At 38.6% G+C, this 13597-nt stretch overlaps 1 long non-coding RNA gene across 5 annotated transcripts in view; it reads left to right on the top strand.

Annotated features, from left to right (window-relative positions):
* The window catches only part of LOC125964545 (uncharacterized), a 116561-nt gene that overhangs the window by 6517 nt on the left and 96447 nt on the right, over positions 1-13597 (top strand). Inside the window, exons 1-2 of one of the 5 annotated variants that reach the window (XR_007477661.1) lie at positions 1311-3929; positions 6216-6247. The exons of 1 other annotated variant lie outside the window; for it this stretch is intronic. This is a non-coding gene — a long non-coding RNA (uncharacterized LOC125964545). Of the gene's footprint in view, positions 1-1307; positions 6248-13597 lie in introns of those variants that run through there. 3 more of the 5 variants (XR_007477662.1, XR_007477659.1, XR_007477658.1) reach the window with 3 other exon arrangements.

Below are 13597 nucleotides of genomic sequence, written 5' to 3'. Positions count from 1 at the left end.
TCTATTTCTTCCTGATTCAGTCTTGGCAGGTTGTGCATTTCTAAGAATTTGTCCATTTCTTCCAGATTGTCCGCTTTATTGGCATAGAGTTGCTTGTAGTAATCTCTCATGATCTTTTTTATTTCTGCAGTGTCAGTTGTTACTTCTCCTTTTTCATTTCTATTGATTTGAGTTTTCTCCCTTTTTTTCTTGATGTGTCTGGCTAATGGTTCATCTATTTTGTTTATCTTCTCAAAGAACCAGCTTTTAGTTTTATTGATCTTTGTTGTTGTTTCCTTCATTTCTTTTTCATTTATTTCTGATCTGATTTTTATGATTTCTTTCCTTCTGCTAGCTTTGGGGTTTTTTTGTTCTTCTTTCTCTAATTGCTTGAGATGCAAGGTTAGGTTGTTTATTCGAGATGTTTCCTGCTTCTTAAGGTGGGCTTGTATTGCTATAAACTTCCCCCTTAGAACTGCTTTTGCTGCATCCCATAGGTTTTGGGTCATTGTGTGTCCATTGTCATTTGTTTCTAGGTATTTTTTAGTTTCCTCTTTGATTTCTTCAGTGATCACTTCATTATTAAGTAGTGTATTGTTTATCATGCATGTGTTTGCATTTTTTACAGATCTTTTCCTGTAAATGATATCTAGTCTCATGGCGTTGTGGTCGGAAAAGATACTTGATACAATTTCAATTTTCTTATATTTACCAAGGCTTGATTTGTGACCCAAGATATGATCTATCCTGGAGAATGTTCCAAACGCAGTTGAGAAAAATGTGTGTTCTGTTGTTTTTGGATGGAGTGTCCTATAAATATCTATTAAGTCCATCTTGTTTAATGTATCATTTAAAGCTTGTGTTTCCTTATTTATTTTCATTTTGGATGATCTGTCCATTGGTGAAGGTGGGGTGTTAAAGTCCCCTACTATGAATGTGTTACTGTCGATTTCCCCTTTTATGGCTGTTAGTATTTGCCTTATGTATTGAGGTGCTCCTATGTTGGGTGCATAAATACTTACAATTGTTATATCTTCTTCTTGGATTGATCCCTTGATCATTATGTAGTGTCCTTCTTTGTCTCTTCTAATAGTCTTTATTTTAAAGTCTACTTTGTCTGATATGAGAATTGCTACTCCAGCTTTCTTTTGCTTTCCATTTGCATGGAATATCTTTTTCCATCCCCTTACTTTCAGTCTTTATGTGTCTCTAGGTCTGAAGTGGGTCTCTTGTAGACAGCATATACAAGGGTCTTGTTTTTGTATCCATTCAGCCAATCTGTGTCTTTTGGTGGGAGCATTTAGTCCGTTTACATTTAAGGTAATTATCGATATGTATGTTCCTATTCCCATTTTCCAAATTGTTTTGGGTTCGTTTTTATAGGTCTTTTCCTTCTCTTGTGTTTCTTGTCTAGAGAAGTTCCTTTAGCATTTGTTGTAAAGCTGGTTTGGTGGTGCTGAACTCTCTCCGCTTTTGCTTGTCTGTAAAGGTTTTAATTTCTCCATCAAATCTGAATGAGTTCCTTGCTGGGTAAAGTAATCTTGGTTGCAGGTTTTTCTCCTTCACCACTTTCAGTATGTCCTGCCATTCCCTTCTGGCTTGCAGGGTTTCTGCTGAGAGATCAGCTGTTAACCTTATGGGGATTCCCTTGTGTGTTATTTGTTGTTTTTCCCTTGCTGCTTTTAATATGTTTTCTTTGTATTTAAATTTTGACAGTTTGATTAATATGTGTCTTGGCATGTTTCTCCTTGGATTTATCCTGTATGGGACTCTCTGTGCTTCCTGGACTTGATTAACTATTTCCTTTCCCATATTAGGGAAGTTTTCAACTATAATCTCTTCAAATATTTTCTCAGTCCCTTTCTTTTTCTCTTCTTCTTATGGAACCCCTATAATTAGAATGTTGGTGCGTTTAATGTTGTCCCAGAGGTCTCTGAGACTGTCCTCAGCTCTTTTCATTCTTTTTTCTTTATTCTGCTCTGCAGTAGTTATTTCCACTATTTTATCTTCCAGGTCACTTATCCGTTCTTCTGCCTCAGTTATTCTGCTATTGATCCCATCTAGAGTACTTTTAATTTCGTTTATTGTGTTGTTTATCGTTGCTTGTTTCATCTTTACTTCTTCTAGGTCCTTGTTAAATGTTTCTTGCATTTTGTCTCTTCTGTTTCCAAGATTTTGGATCATCCTGACTATCATTATTCTGAATTCTTTTTCAGGTAGACTGCCTATTTCCTCTTCATTTGTTAGGTCTGGTGCATTTTTATCTTGCTCCTTCATCTGCTGTGTGTTTTCTGTCTTCTCATTTTGCTTATCTTACTGTGTTTGGGGTCTCCTTTTTGCAGGCTGCAGGTTCGTAGTTCCCGTTGTTTTTGATGTCTGTCTCCAGTGGCTAAGGTTGGTTCAGTGGGTTGTGTAGGCTTCCTGGTGGAGGGGACTAGTGCCTGTGTTGTGGTGGATGAGGGTGGATCTTGTCTCTCTAGTTGGCAGGTCCACGTCTGGTGTTGTGTTTTGGGGTGTCTGTGGAGTTATTATGATTTTAGGCAGCCTCTCTGCTAATGGGTGGGGTTGTGTTCCTGTTTTGCTAGTTGTTTGGCATAGGTTTTCCAGCACTGTAGCTTGCTGGTCGTTGAGTGAAGCTGGGTGCTGGTGTTGAGATGGAGATCTCTGGGAGATTATTACCATTTGATATTATGTGTAGCTGGGAGGTCTCTTGTGGACCAGTGTCCTGAAGTTGGCTCTCCCACCTCAGAGGCACATCACTGAGTCCTGGCTGGAGCATCAAGAGCCTTTCATCCACACGGCTCAGAATAAGAGGGAGGAAAAGTAGAGAGAATTAGTAGAACTATGAAGGAAGAAAGAAGGAAAGAAAGAAAGAAAGGAGGGAAGGAAGAAAGAAAGAAAGAAGGCAAGAAGGAAAGAAAGGAGGGAGGGAGGGAGGAAAGAAGGAAGGAGGGAAGGAAGGAAAAATGACAAAGAAGATACAGTAAAATAAAATATAATAAAGTTTTTGAATTAAAAAATAATTATTTAGGAAAAAAAGGGATGGATAGAATCTTAGGACAAATGTTGGAAGCAAAGCTATACAGACAAAATCTTACACAGAAGCATACATATACACCCTCACAAAAAGAGGTAAAGGGGAAAAAATCATAAATCTTGCTCTCAAAGTCCACCTCCTCATTTTGGGATGATTCGTTGTCTATTCATGTATTCCACAGATGCAGGGCACATCAAGTTGATTGTGGAGCTTTAATCCGGTGTTTCTGAGGCTGCTGGGAGTGATTTCCCTTTGTCTTCTTTGTTCTCACAGCTCACAGGGGCTCAGCTTTGGATTTGGCCCTGCCTCTGCCTGTATGTAGGTCGCTGGAGGGCGTTTGTTTTTTGCTCAGACAGGACGGGGTTAAAGGAGCCGCTGATTCGGGGGCTCTGGCTCACTCAGGCGGGGGGGAGGGGGGGCACGGATGCGGGGCAAGCCTGCGGTGGCAGAGGCCGTCGTGACGTTGCACCAGCCTGAGGCGCGCCGTGCGTTCTACCGGGGAAGTTGTCCCTGGATCCCGGTACCCTGGCAGTGGTGGGCTGCACAGGCTCCCTGGAAGGGGGTTGTGGATAGTGACCTGTGCTTGCACACAGGCTTCTTTGGTGGCGGCCGCAACGGCCTTAGAGTCTTATGCCCGTCTCTGTGGTCCGCGATGATAGCCGCGGCTGGTGCCCGTCTCTGGAGCTTCTTTAAGCAGAGCTCTTAATCCCTTCTCCTCACGCACAGGAAACAAAGAGGGAAGAAAAAGTCTCTTGCCTCTTCGGCAGGTCCAGACTTTTCCCGGACTCCCTCCCGGCTAGCCGTGGCTCACTAACCCCCTGCAGGCAGTGTTCACGCCGCCAACCCCAGTCCTCTCCCTGCGCTCCGACCGAAACCCCCGAGCCTCGGCTCCGAGCCCCGCCCTCCCCGGCGGGTGAGCAGACAAGCCTCTCGGGCTGGTGAGTGCCAGTAGGCACCGATCCTCTGTGCGGGAATCTCCCCGCTTTGCCCTCCGCACCCCTGTTGCTGCGCTCTCCTCCGTGGCCCTGAAGCTTCCCCCTCCGCCTCCCACAGTCTCTGCCCGCGAAGGGGCTTCCTAGTGTGTGGAAACCTTTCCTCCTTCACAGCTCCCTCCCACTGGTGCAGGTCCCGTCCCTATCCTTTTTGTCTCTGTTTATTCTTTTTTCTTTTGACCTACCCAGGTGCGTGGGGACTTTCTTGCCTTTTGGGAGGTCTGAGGACTTCTGCCAGCGTTCAGTAGGTGTTCTGTAGGAGTTGTTCCACATGTAGATGTATTTCTGTTGTATCTGTGGGGAGGAAGGTGATCTCTGCGTCTTACTCTTCCGCCATCTTCCCCTCGTCTCCGCACTGAGTTTTAATTTGTGACACTGGAGCTTGCAAATTTGCATGTTTAGTTAGCTTCCAAGTGATACTTACATACTTTAAGGTCTCAGAACCACTGAGTTTGTATGAAAATGGTAGCTAGTGGCTAGGGATGATCTAATTCATTCCTACGCAAAGTGTGGTCCACCTTACAAAGGTCCAGCATCACCTTAAGAGATGTCCCAAGTAATTCTGATGGGGGTCAGGAATTGGCCATCATCATGTTTTAAAAGCGACTCAGAGGATTTTAATCATTAGTCAAGGAGAAAACCAGTGGTTTCATCCTCTGCTGACTCATTATTGCCAACATGGGTGCAATCTGCCTTGGTAACCATCTTGGCATTTATGTGTATGCATCCAGATTCCTGTTTAAGCTTTCTTTCCTTTCATCACCGTTCATCATAGTGAGTACACATGTGATTTTGACCATATTGATAGTATTGTGCTTCAATTTTGGAGATGGACATGGCATCACAAATGGCTGAAATGTCCTCAAGAAATGTATCACCTTGGGATAAATGACTATCTAATTGCATATGCAAAGAGTAATAGTCTTTGAAGAGAAAGGAATTTTACAGAGGGAAGGGATTCTAATTCTCATTAAAATTGCCCACCTTCTCTGAGCGCGTTTAGTCCTGCTCAGTTCTACCACCTGAACTGATTCCTGAAGTCCCTTGCTACAAAGTCTATAGTGACTGATTTCAGGAATTGATTAACAATGGGGAACATCTAATCTGATTAAGCATCTGTGATTTAACATTTCTACCATTAGGGGACAGTATAACTCAGGAAAAAATTTGGCTGGTAATTTGTATATAAAAAACAATCATTTTTCTCATATGAAGATAAAGATTGTAAAGAATTCAGTCCAGGTATTATTGTTTTCAGTAGTGATCATCTGCATTGCCTTACTTAATTCCCATCACAAGTAATCACATGACTCTGGAAATTAGTCATGAAATAGACAAGAGTAAGGGTTTGCAATCTTTTTCTGTAAAGGACCAGATAGTAAATATTTTACATTTTGTGGGCCATATGGTCTCTGTCTCAGTTACTCAACTCTGCCATTATAGCACAAAACAGCCATACACAAGATATAAATGAATGGGCATGTCTGCATTCCTATTAAGCTTTATTTACAAAAACAGATGGCAGGGTTTGCTTTAGCTTAAGGGCTGTAGTTTGATGACCCCTGTACTAGAGGGGTAGTTTTCAAACCTGGATAATTTTCAGAAGTACGTGGGGAGCTTGTTAAAAATTTAGAGTCCTGGACCGCACATGAAATCTACTGAATCAAAATATCTGTGGATGGGGCCCAGGCATCTGAATTTTTAAAAGTTCCCACATGATTCTGAAGTAAATTCTTATTTAGCAACCATTAGACCAAAATACAGTTCCCCTTTTAGGGAACTATAACGTCCTCCTCGGCATATTGTAATATTTTCAGTATCCGAGTAACTATCCATGGTACAAAAGATATAAACGTAGAGCTTAGGCTCAGATTATCTCTGTGGGTACTTTCAAAGCACATCAATGAAGGTCTCATTCCCATATAAATGTTTGTATTAAGTGACTGGTTTGGGGGTTGTTTTGTACCACAGCACATCCCAGCCTGCCCTGACTGATAGAGGGCCATACTGAATTACTTTGAACTGGGAAGGGGAAGAGATTGAAGACATGGAAAAAGGGGAAGGAAGAATGTAGAGAGTTGGTGGAATGTTGTATAGTACTTCCCCAAAATGTCCAAAATCTTCAATAAACTTCCACTCTCACAAAAAACTTGCTGTGATTGGATTTTTGATTTTTTGATTTTTTTGATTTTTATTTTTTTTTGCAGAAATTGGTGAAGGCGAGGGGTTTAATGCCTAGGTGAGTACAAGGCTGAAACACAGGCAACATACACAGATGCAGTGGAAGGGAAGTTGGATAAGAATATTTTAAATATGGAGTATCCATTCCTCATGAAGTATGTTCTCTAAAGATAGGGTTGCCCTGGGCCATTTTGCCTTGGACTAAGGAAATGTATGGGTATATAGAAGGCCATGCATTGAAAAGAGCTGCAGTGGGTCTTGTTAAGAATATGCTATCAAAGATATTTACTTGTGGTTCTAAAGCATACTGCACATTTTGGACATTTGTTTAATAAATAAAATAGGCCTATTTTTCTGGGGAAGAAGCAGCCTCTGAGATGCAAGAAGCCATTTATTTCTTGCTTGCTGAGGCATGTCCCTTTGTTTCTGAAGTTCAGGACTGTTCTCCCCACTCCTCCCATCCCTACTCACATTCAGCTGTAGAGTTGAATGTAACCTTAATTTCTTTTATGGAACCCCCCATTCCAAATCTGGTACCCAATGTCCACTTCAGACTGTCATTAGTAACATCACTGCTTACCCACACTTATGACCCACATGGCAGGAAGCAGTCAAGGAGCCAGATTTAACCAGCTCCTACAGAGAAGAAATGTAGTCTTCTTCACTACTCTATAGAATTGAGAAAGGATATGCCTTTTCTGACTTAAGTCAGACACTGGGGAGTCAGATGAGATCTGTTGTTGCAAGAAAGAACTATATTTCTTCATAAGAAATATATGGATAGTATTTAGTATTTGAACCATATTTTCTCAAGAAACAATGTTAGACAAGGTGATATTGTTTCAGCTCAGCACACAGAATACTATTTATGCTTAGTGCAGAATAAAAACAACTCAAATACCATTGTATTTTGTATTCTGTGGAACCATGCTCTCAGCATATTAACTCGGATTTTCTAGGAATATATCCATCCTCAGGTTATGAAATCTTAGATGTCACCCCTGTTCATGTTTGTGGCCTGTTAAACACTATGAAGAGGACACCTACAGAAGGAAATGATAAAGAGTAGCATAGAAGTAAATGAAACAGAGAATAGGAAAACAATAGAAAAGATCAACAAAACTGAGTTGTGTTTTTGAAAACATAAACATAACTGATAAAACTTTAGTTGGGCTAAGAAAAAAGGAAAGAAGACTCAAAGAAAACATAGAGGAAAAGCTCCTTGACATTGGTCTTGGCAGCAGAAGCAAAAATAAATGAGTGGGTTACATCAAGTTAAAATGCTTCTGTATAGCAACAACAAACAGAAAACAATCAACAAGATGAAAGGTGAACTATGGAATGGGAGAAATTATAAAGGGTTAATATCCAAAATATATAAAGAACTCATACAACTCAATGGCAAAAATTAATCCAATTAAAAAATGGGCAAAGGACCTGAATAGACATTTTTCTGAAGAAGACATACAAATGACCAACAGGTACACGAAAAGGTATTCAACATCACTAATCATTAGGGAAATACAAATCAAAACCTCAATGAGATACTACCTCACACCTATGAGAATTGCTATTATTAAAAAGACAAAAGATGGTTGTTGGTGAAGGTATGAAGAAAAGGGAACAATTATGCCCCACTGTTGGTGGGACTATAAATCAATACAACCATTATAGAAAACACTGGAGCTTCCTCAAAAAATTAAAAATGGAACAATTATATGATCCAGCAATCCCACTTCTGGGTATATATCCAAAGGAAATTAAATCACTATCTCAAAGAGATATGTGCACCCTATATTCACTCCAACATTATTCACAATAGCCACGACATGGGAACAACTTAAATGTCCATTGATGGATGAATGCATAAATAAACTGTGGTATACATACACAATGGAGTATTATTCAGCCCGAAGAAAGAAGGAAATTTTGCGATTTGCAGTAATGTGTATGAACCTGGAGGGCATTATGCTAAGTGAAATAAGCCAGACACAGAAAGACACTTTTAGATTACACTTGTGTGTGGAATCTAAAAAAGTTGAATTCGTAGAAGCAGAGGGTAGAATAGTGATTACCAGAGGTGGGGGAGGTAGAGAAAATGGAGAGATATTGGTCAAAATATCAGTTATAAGATAAATAAGTTCTGGGGATCTAATGTATAGCATGATGACTGTAGTTAAAATATTGTATACTTGAAATTTGCTAAGAGAGTAGATCTTAAATGTTCTCACCACACACACAAAAGAATGGTAACATATGAGCTCATGGTTGTGTAAACTAACCATATTGTGGTAATCACTTCACTATATATATATATATATATATATATATATAATTATCACTTTGTGTACCTTAAGTTTATGCAATGCTATTTTCAATCATATCTCAAAAAAGCTGGGAAAAAATGTGAAAAAGACAATTTTAAGTGTCTGCAAGGACAAGGATTTGGAGCAACTGTAACTTTTCTACTCTGAGGGAGTGTAAATTGACATGAGCACTTTGGAAAATTGTCACCTAGTATCTCTTAAAGCTGCATATCCCAGCTATTCTGGTCCTAGGCACAAACCTTGCAGAGATGCATACATATGTTTGCCAAAAGACATGTACCAGAATGTGAAAAGTAGTATCATAACTATCCAAGTTCTCATCAACAGTAAAGTGGATGAATATGTGGTGGTATAGTCACAGAGGAATACTACACAATAATGAAAATGAATAAATTACTTCAACAGGCAACAACATAATTACATTTCACAAATGTAGAGTGAAATAAGCAGACACAAAAGAGTTCATGTTTCATGATGTCATTTCATAGCATGTTCCAAAGCAGACAAAAATAATTTATGATGATAGAGGTCAGAGTAGTAGTTTCTTTGTGTGTGAGAAAGAGCCTGGGCCTTCTAGGGTGCCATACGTTCTACTCTTTGATCTGGGAGGTAGTAACATGAGTTGTTCACTTTATAAAAATTAACTGAGATTTAAACTTATGATTTTTGCATTTTTCTGAATGTCTACTATATTTTAATAAAGGAAATTTATGCTTAAAAAATTAAAAAGTATTGTTCACTTTTTCTTTAGAGGATTTTAGATTTTGATGCCATCTTTTTCATCTCTGTGCAGTTTTAGAGCCACAACAATATTGCTCAGAATGTTGGAGCTATGTTTTCACCATAGAACATCCTCCAGCATTCATCCTTTCCAGTTAATCCCTGAGATTTTCCAAAGCTTTGGTGTAGTGGAAGGGAAAAAAAGGAGGCACTGAAACATACCAGGGTTTTAATCTCAGCTCTGCTATTTTCTAGCAATGTGATTTTTGGCAAGTCAGTTTACCTTTGCCTTTTTTCTGCAAGTCTTTTTTTTTTCCTTAATAGTAAAATGGAGTTGTCAATAGGTGTGTCATAGCCTGGCTATAAGAATTATATTTGATATCACAGGGTGACTGAGCTTTATTTCACATGATCCCTTCTCAGTCGATGGTAGCTCCTTGTTCCCTCACCTCCCACCCCACCCTACCCACTTGCATCTGGGAACTAAGTAGAACCAATTTCCTGAATAAGTTAAAAGGTGACGTTCAGATGGAAGTAGGTCTGACATTATACGCATCATTAATAAAAGTCAATGAACATATAGCTGTCACTTCCATATAGTTCACTTATAGGGAAACCTCACCTATGGGAAATTCCACCCAAAAGCCATAAATGGAAAAGGAGAAAAGTGATGTCTGTAAAAGTCCTTGCACTTTCCGTGGCCAACATTCACCTAATTCACAGGAGAGGATCTGAGGTTGCCATGAAGGTCCTATGAACTATTATGTTAGATATTGGCTCCCAAATTTACAGTGGATTACAGGGCAGGAACACTGCAGCAGTGAAAACAGGAACTGTGGTCTGAAGTCAAGGAGGAAGCAGGGAAACTGTAAAAATTAGGAGAATTTTTTTTTTAAAGGGGGTAGTGTAGAATTTTTAAAAAAGGAGTTTAGCATTCCTGTTGTCCCTTTGAACATTGTAAGATAGTATAATAATTTATGTCAATAATAATTATTCCTTAATTGTCAATAAAAGTATATGTTATTTTTAGTTGTTTTAAGTATATTGGAAAGTATGTAATACTTTTTTAATTTCCATTTTTTAAAAAGTAGGTAATATGTAATATGTAAGTAGTTAATATATTTCCTTATAAAAGATGTTGGTGGCCCTTCATCAAGAAATTTAAGTCATCTTGAAATTTCAGTTTATAGAATAACTGTGGATGTCAGTTACTTCCACTCATGCCTCTGTGTGTGCGTGTGCGTGTACATACACACATATAATTAATTCTTTTAAAAGATTTTGCTATAGGGCTTCCCTGGTGGCGCAGTGGTTGAGAGTCCGCCTGCCGATGCAGGGGACTTGGGTTCGTGCCCCTGTCTGGGAGTATCCCACGTGCCGCGGAGTGGCTGGGCCCGTGAGCCGTGGCCGCTGGGCCTGCGCGTCCGGAGCCTGTGTTCCGCAACGGGAGAGACCACAAGAGTGAGAGGCCCACGTACAGCAAAAATAAAAGATTTTGCTATAAAGATAATATATTCATGTAAAAATATCCTCTTTGAACTCTACATTGGGAGATTTACCCAGTTACTAAAAGAATAAAAATTCTTAATTCTAATATGGTTTCACAGAACATTGCTGCAGTGAGATCTCAGAGGATAAAACCACATCTATCAAATACTATTTCCTTGGATTATGAACAAACATCCTTTGAATAAATTATATCCTTCTTTACCTTAAGAAATAAAATATCAGGCATCTCATCATCTCCTAAAAAGTAATTTTTGTCACTGTTTTCTCCACATTAAATTATCTTGAATGTTTCAACTTCTTAGAGTAAATTGGCTTCCCCAGAACTACCTATGTTTTTGAAATTACTTTTCTTTCCTTAGAAGTAATTTCTATATATGATTGAACTCTGTGGCAAAGTTCCTGTCCTGGGTAATTTTTTGTTAGTAACTTCATGGACTTAAATGCGATACTTACAGAAGCCACATATAAATTGACAATATTTATTGTCAATACTCATGACTTAATTTTTTATTTTTTCCTCTTCTTTTAAAAAGTTTTTTCCTCAAAATAAATCAAAGACTTAGATCCAACAGATTCTGGAGTTCTACTTCCATTTAAAAGGAAAAAAATTATATCTTACCTTCATTTAGATTCAAGTATTTAAAAATATTATTCCATCTCTCAGTATTTGCTTGCTAGTTATACATTTATGTATTAATCTTTTCATGGTTGCTATAAACATTTCAACATGTATCCGTGGTCTATTAGAGTTTATTATGAATTAGAACTTTTAGCATTTCTCATATAATGCAAGAATTTAAAAACTTAAACTCTATGTACTCTCCTTAACTTTTGTGCTTTTGTTGTCAGGCATTATGTTCACATATATATTTAAAATCCTATAAGACGCAATTCTTTTTATATAGTTGATGCTTATTCATATTTATGCCCTTTTTACCCTTTCTGTTGCTCTTCATTCCTTGCTGCATTCTCCTGCTTCCATCTGGGTCACTTGAAAATTCCCTTAGTAATCTTCTTTTAGGAAAAGTCTGCTGGTGACAAACACTCTCCATTTCTGTTTGTGTTAAAACATCTTTATTTCACTTTCTTTTTTGAAGGATGTTTTTGCTGAATATAGAATTCTAGACTGGCAGGTTTGTTTAATTTTAAATGTGTCATTCCACTGATTTCTAGCTTTCATTACTATGTTTCACATTCAGCTATAAGTCTTATTACTGAGACCTTGAAGATAGTGTCCCCCCTACCACTGCCTTGCATACCTGCTTTTTGATCCTTTCTTTATCTTTCATTTTCAGCAGTTTGACTATGATTTTTGCATCCTGGTTGGGATTTTAGTTTCTTGAGCTGAAGCCTTGATATCTTAGGTTGATAATTTTTACAAATCCTAGCCAATCTCTTTGACTCAAATAATGTTTTTGCCCAAATCTCTCTCTTCCTATTCTGGTTCTTTGATTAAATGTGTGTTTGACATTTTCACTTTACCTTATATGTCTCCTATCTGTTTTCTACATTTTCTATTATTTTATTCTCATACTTCAGTCTGGATGTTTTATACTAACTATCTTCAATTTCACTAATCCTCACTTATACTGACTTTAATCTGCCTTTGCAATCATCTATTTAATTCTCATATTTATTCATTTAGCTATATTTGCTTATTTATATTAGAATTTTAGTTTAATTCCTTGAAAAGAGTTCAGTCCTTTCATAAAATTCTCCATATTGTCATCTATTTTCTTTTTTAGTTATTCTACTATTTTTTAATTTTTATTTTTTGTATATTTTTAATTGAAGTATAGTTGATTTACAATGTTGTGTTAATTTCTGCTGTACAGCAGAGTGACTCAGTTATACACATGTACACACACATACACATACATTCTTTTCTATATTCTTTTCCATTATGGTTTATCACAGGATATTGAATATAGTTCCCTGTGCTATACGGTAGGACCTTGTTGTTTATCCATTCTATATATAATAGTTTGCATCTGCTAACCCCTAACTCCCAATCCATCCCTTCCCTGCCTTCCCTCCCCCATGTCAACACAAGTCTGTTCTCTAGGTCTGTGAGTCTGTTTCTGTTTCATAGATAAATTCTTTTGTGTCATATTTTAGATTCCACATATAAGTGATATCATATGGTATTTGTCTTTCTCTTTTTGACTTCACTTAGTACGATAATCTCTAGGTCCATCCATGTTGTTGCAAATGGCATTATTTCACTCTTTTTCATAGCTGAGTAACATTCCATTGGGTATATGTACCACATCTTCTTTTTCCATTCATCTGTCGGTGGACATTTAGGTTGTTTCCATGTCTTGGCTGTTGTAAACAGGGCTGCAATGAGCATAGAGATGCATGTGTCTCTTTGAATTATAGTTTTGTCTGGATATATGCCCAAGAGTGGGATTGCTGGATCATATGGTAACTCTATTTTTAGTTGTTATTTTTTAGGAACCTCCATACTGTCTTCCATAGTGGCTGCCCCAGCTTACATCCCACCAACAGTGTAGGAGGGTTCCCTTTTCTCCACACGCAATCCAGCATTTGTTATTTATAGACTTTTTGATGATGGCCATTCTGACTGGTGTGAGGTGGCACCTCATTGTAGTTTTGATTTACATTTCTATAATAATTAGCAATTTTGAGCATCTTTAAAAGTGCCTCTTGGGGCTTCCCTGGTGGCGCAGTGGTTGAGAGTCCGCCTGCCGATGCAGGGGACGCGGGTTCGTGCCCCGGTCCGGGAGGATCCCACGTGCCGCGGAGCGGCTGGGCCTGTGAGCCATGGCCGCTGAGCCTGCGCGTCCGGAGCCTGTGCTCCACAACGGGAGAGGCCACAGCAGTGAGAG

The sequence above is a fragment of the Orcinus orca genome, chromosome 5 (genome assembly GCF_937001465.1).
Source record: "Orcinus orca chromosome 5, mOrcOrc1.1, whole genome shotgun sequence".
NCBI lineage: Eukaryota > Metazoa > Chordata > Mammalia > Artiodactyla > Delphinidae > Orcinus > Orcinus orca.
This window is presented reverse-complemented; position numbering and strand designations above follow the sequence as displayed.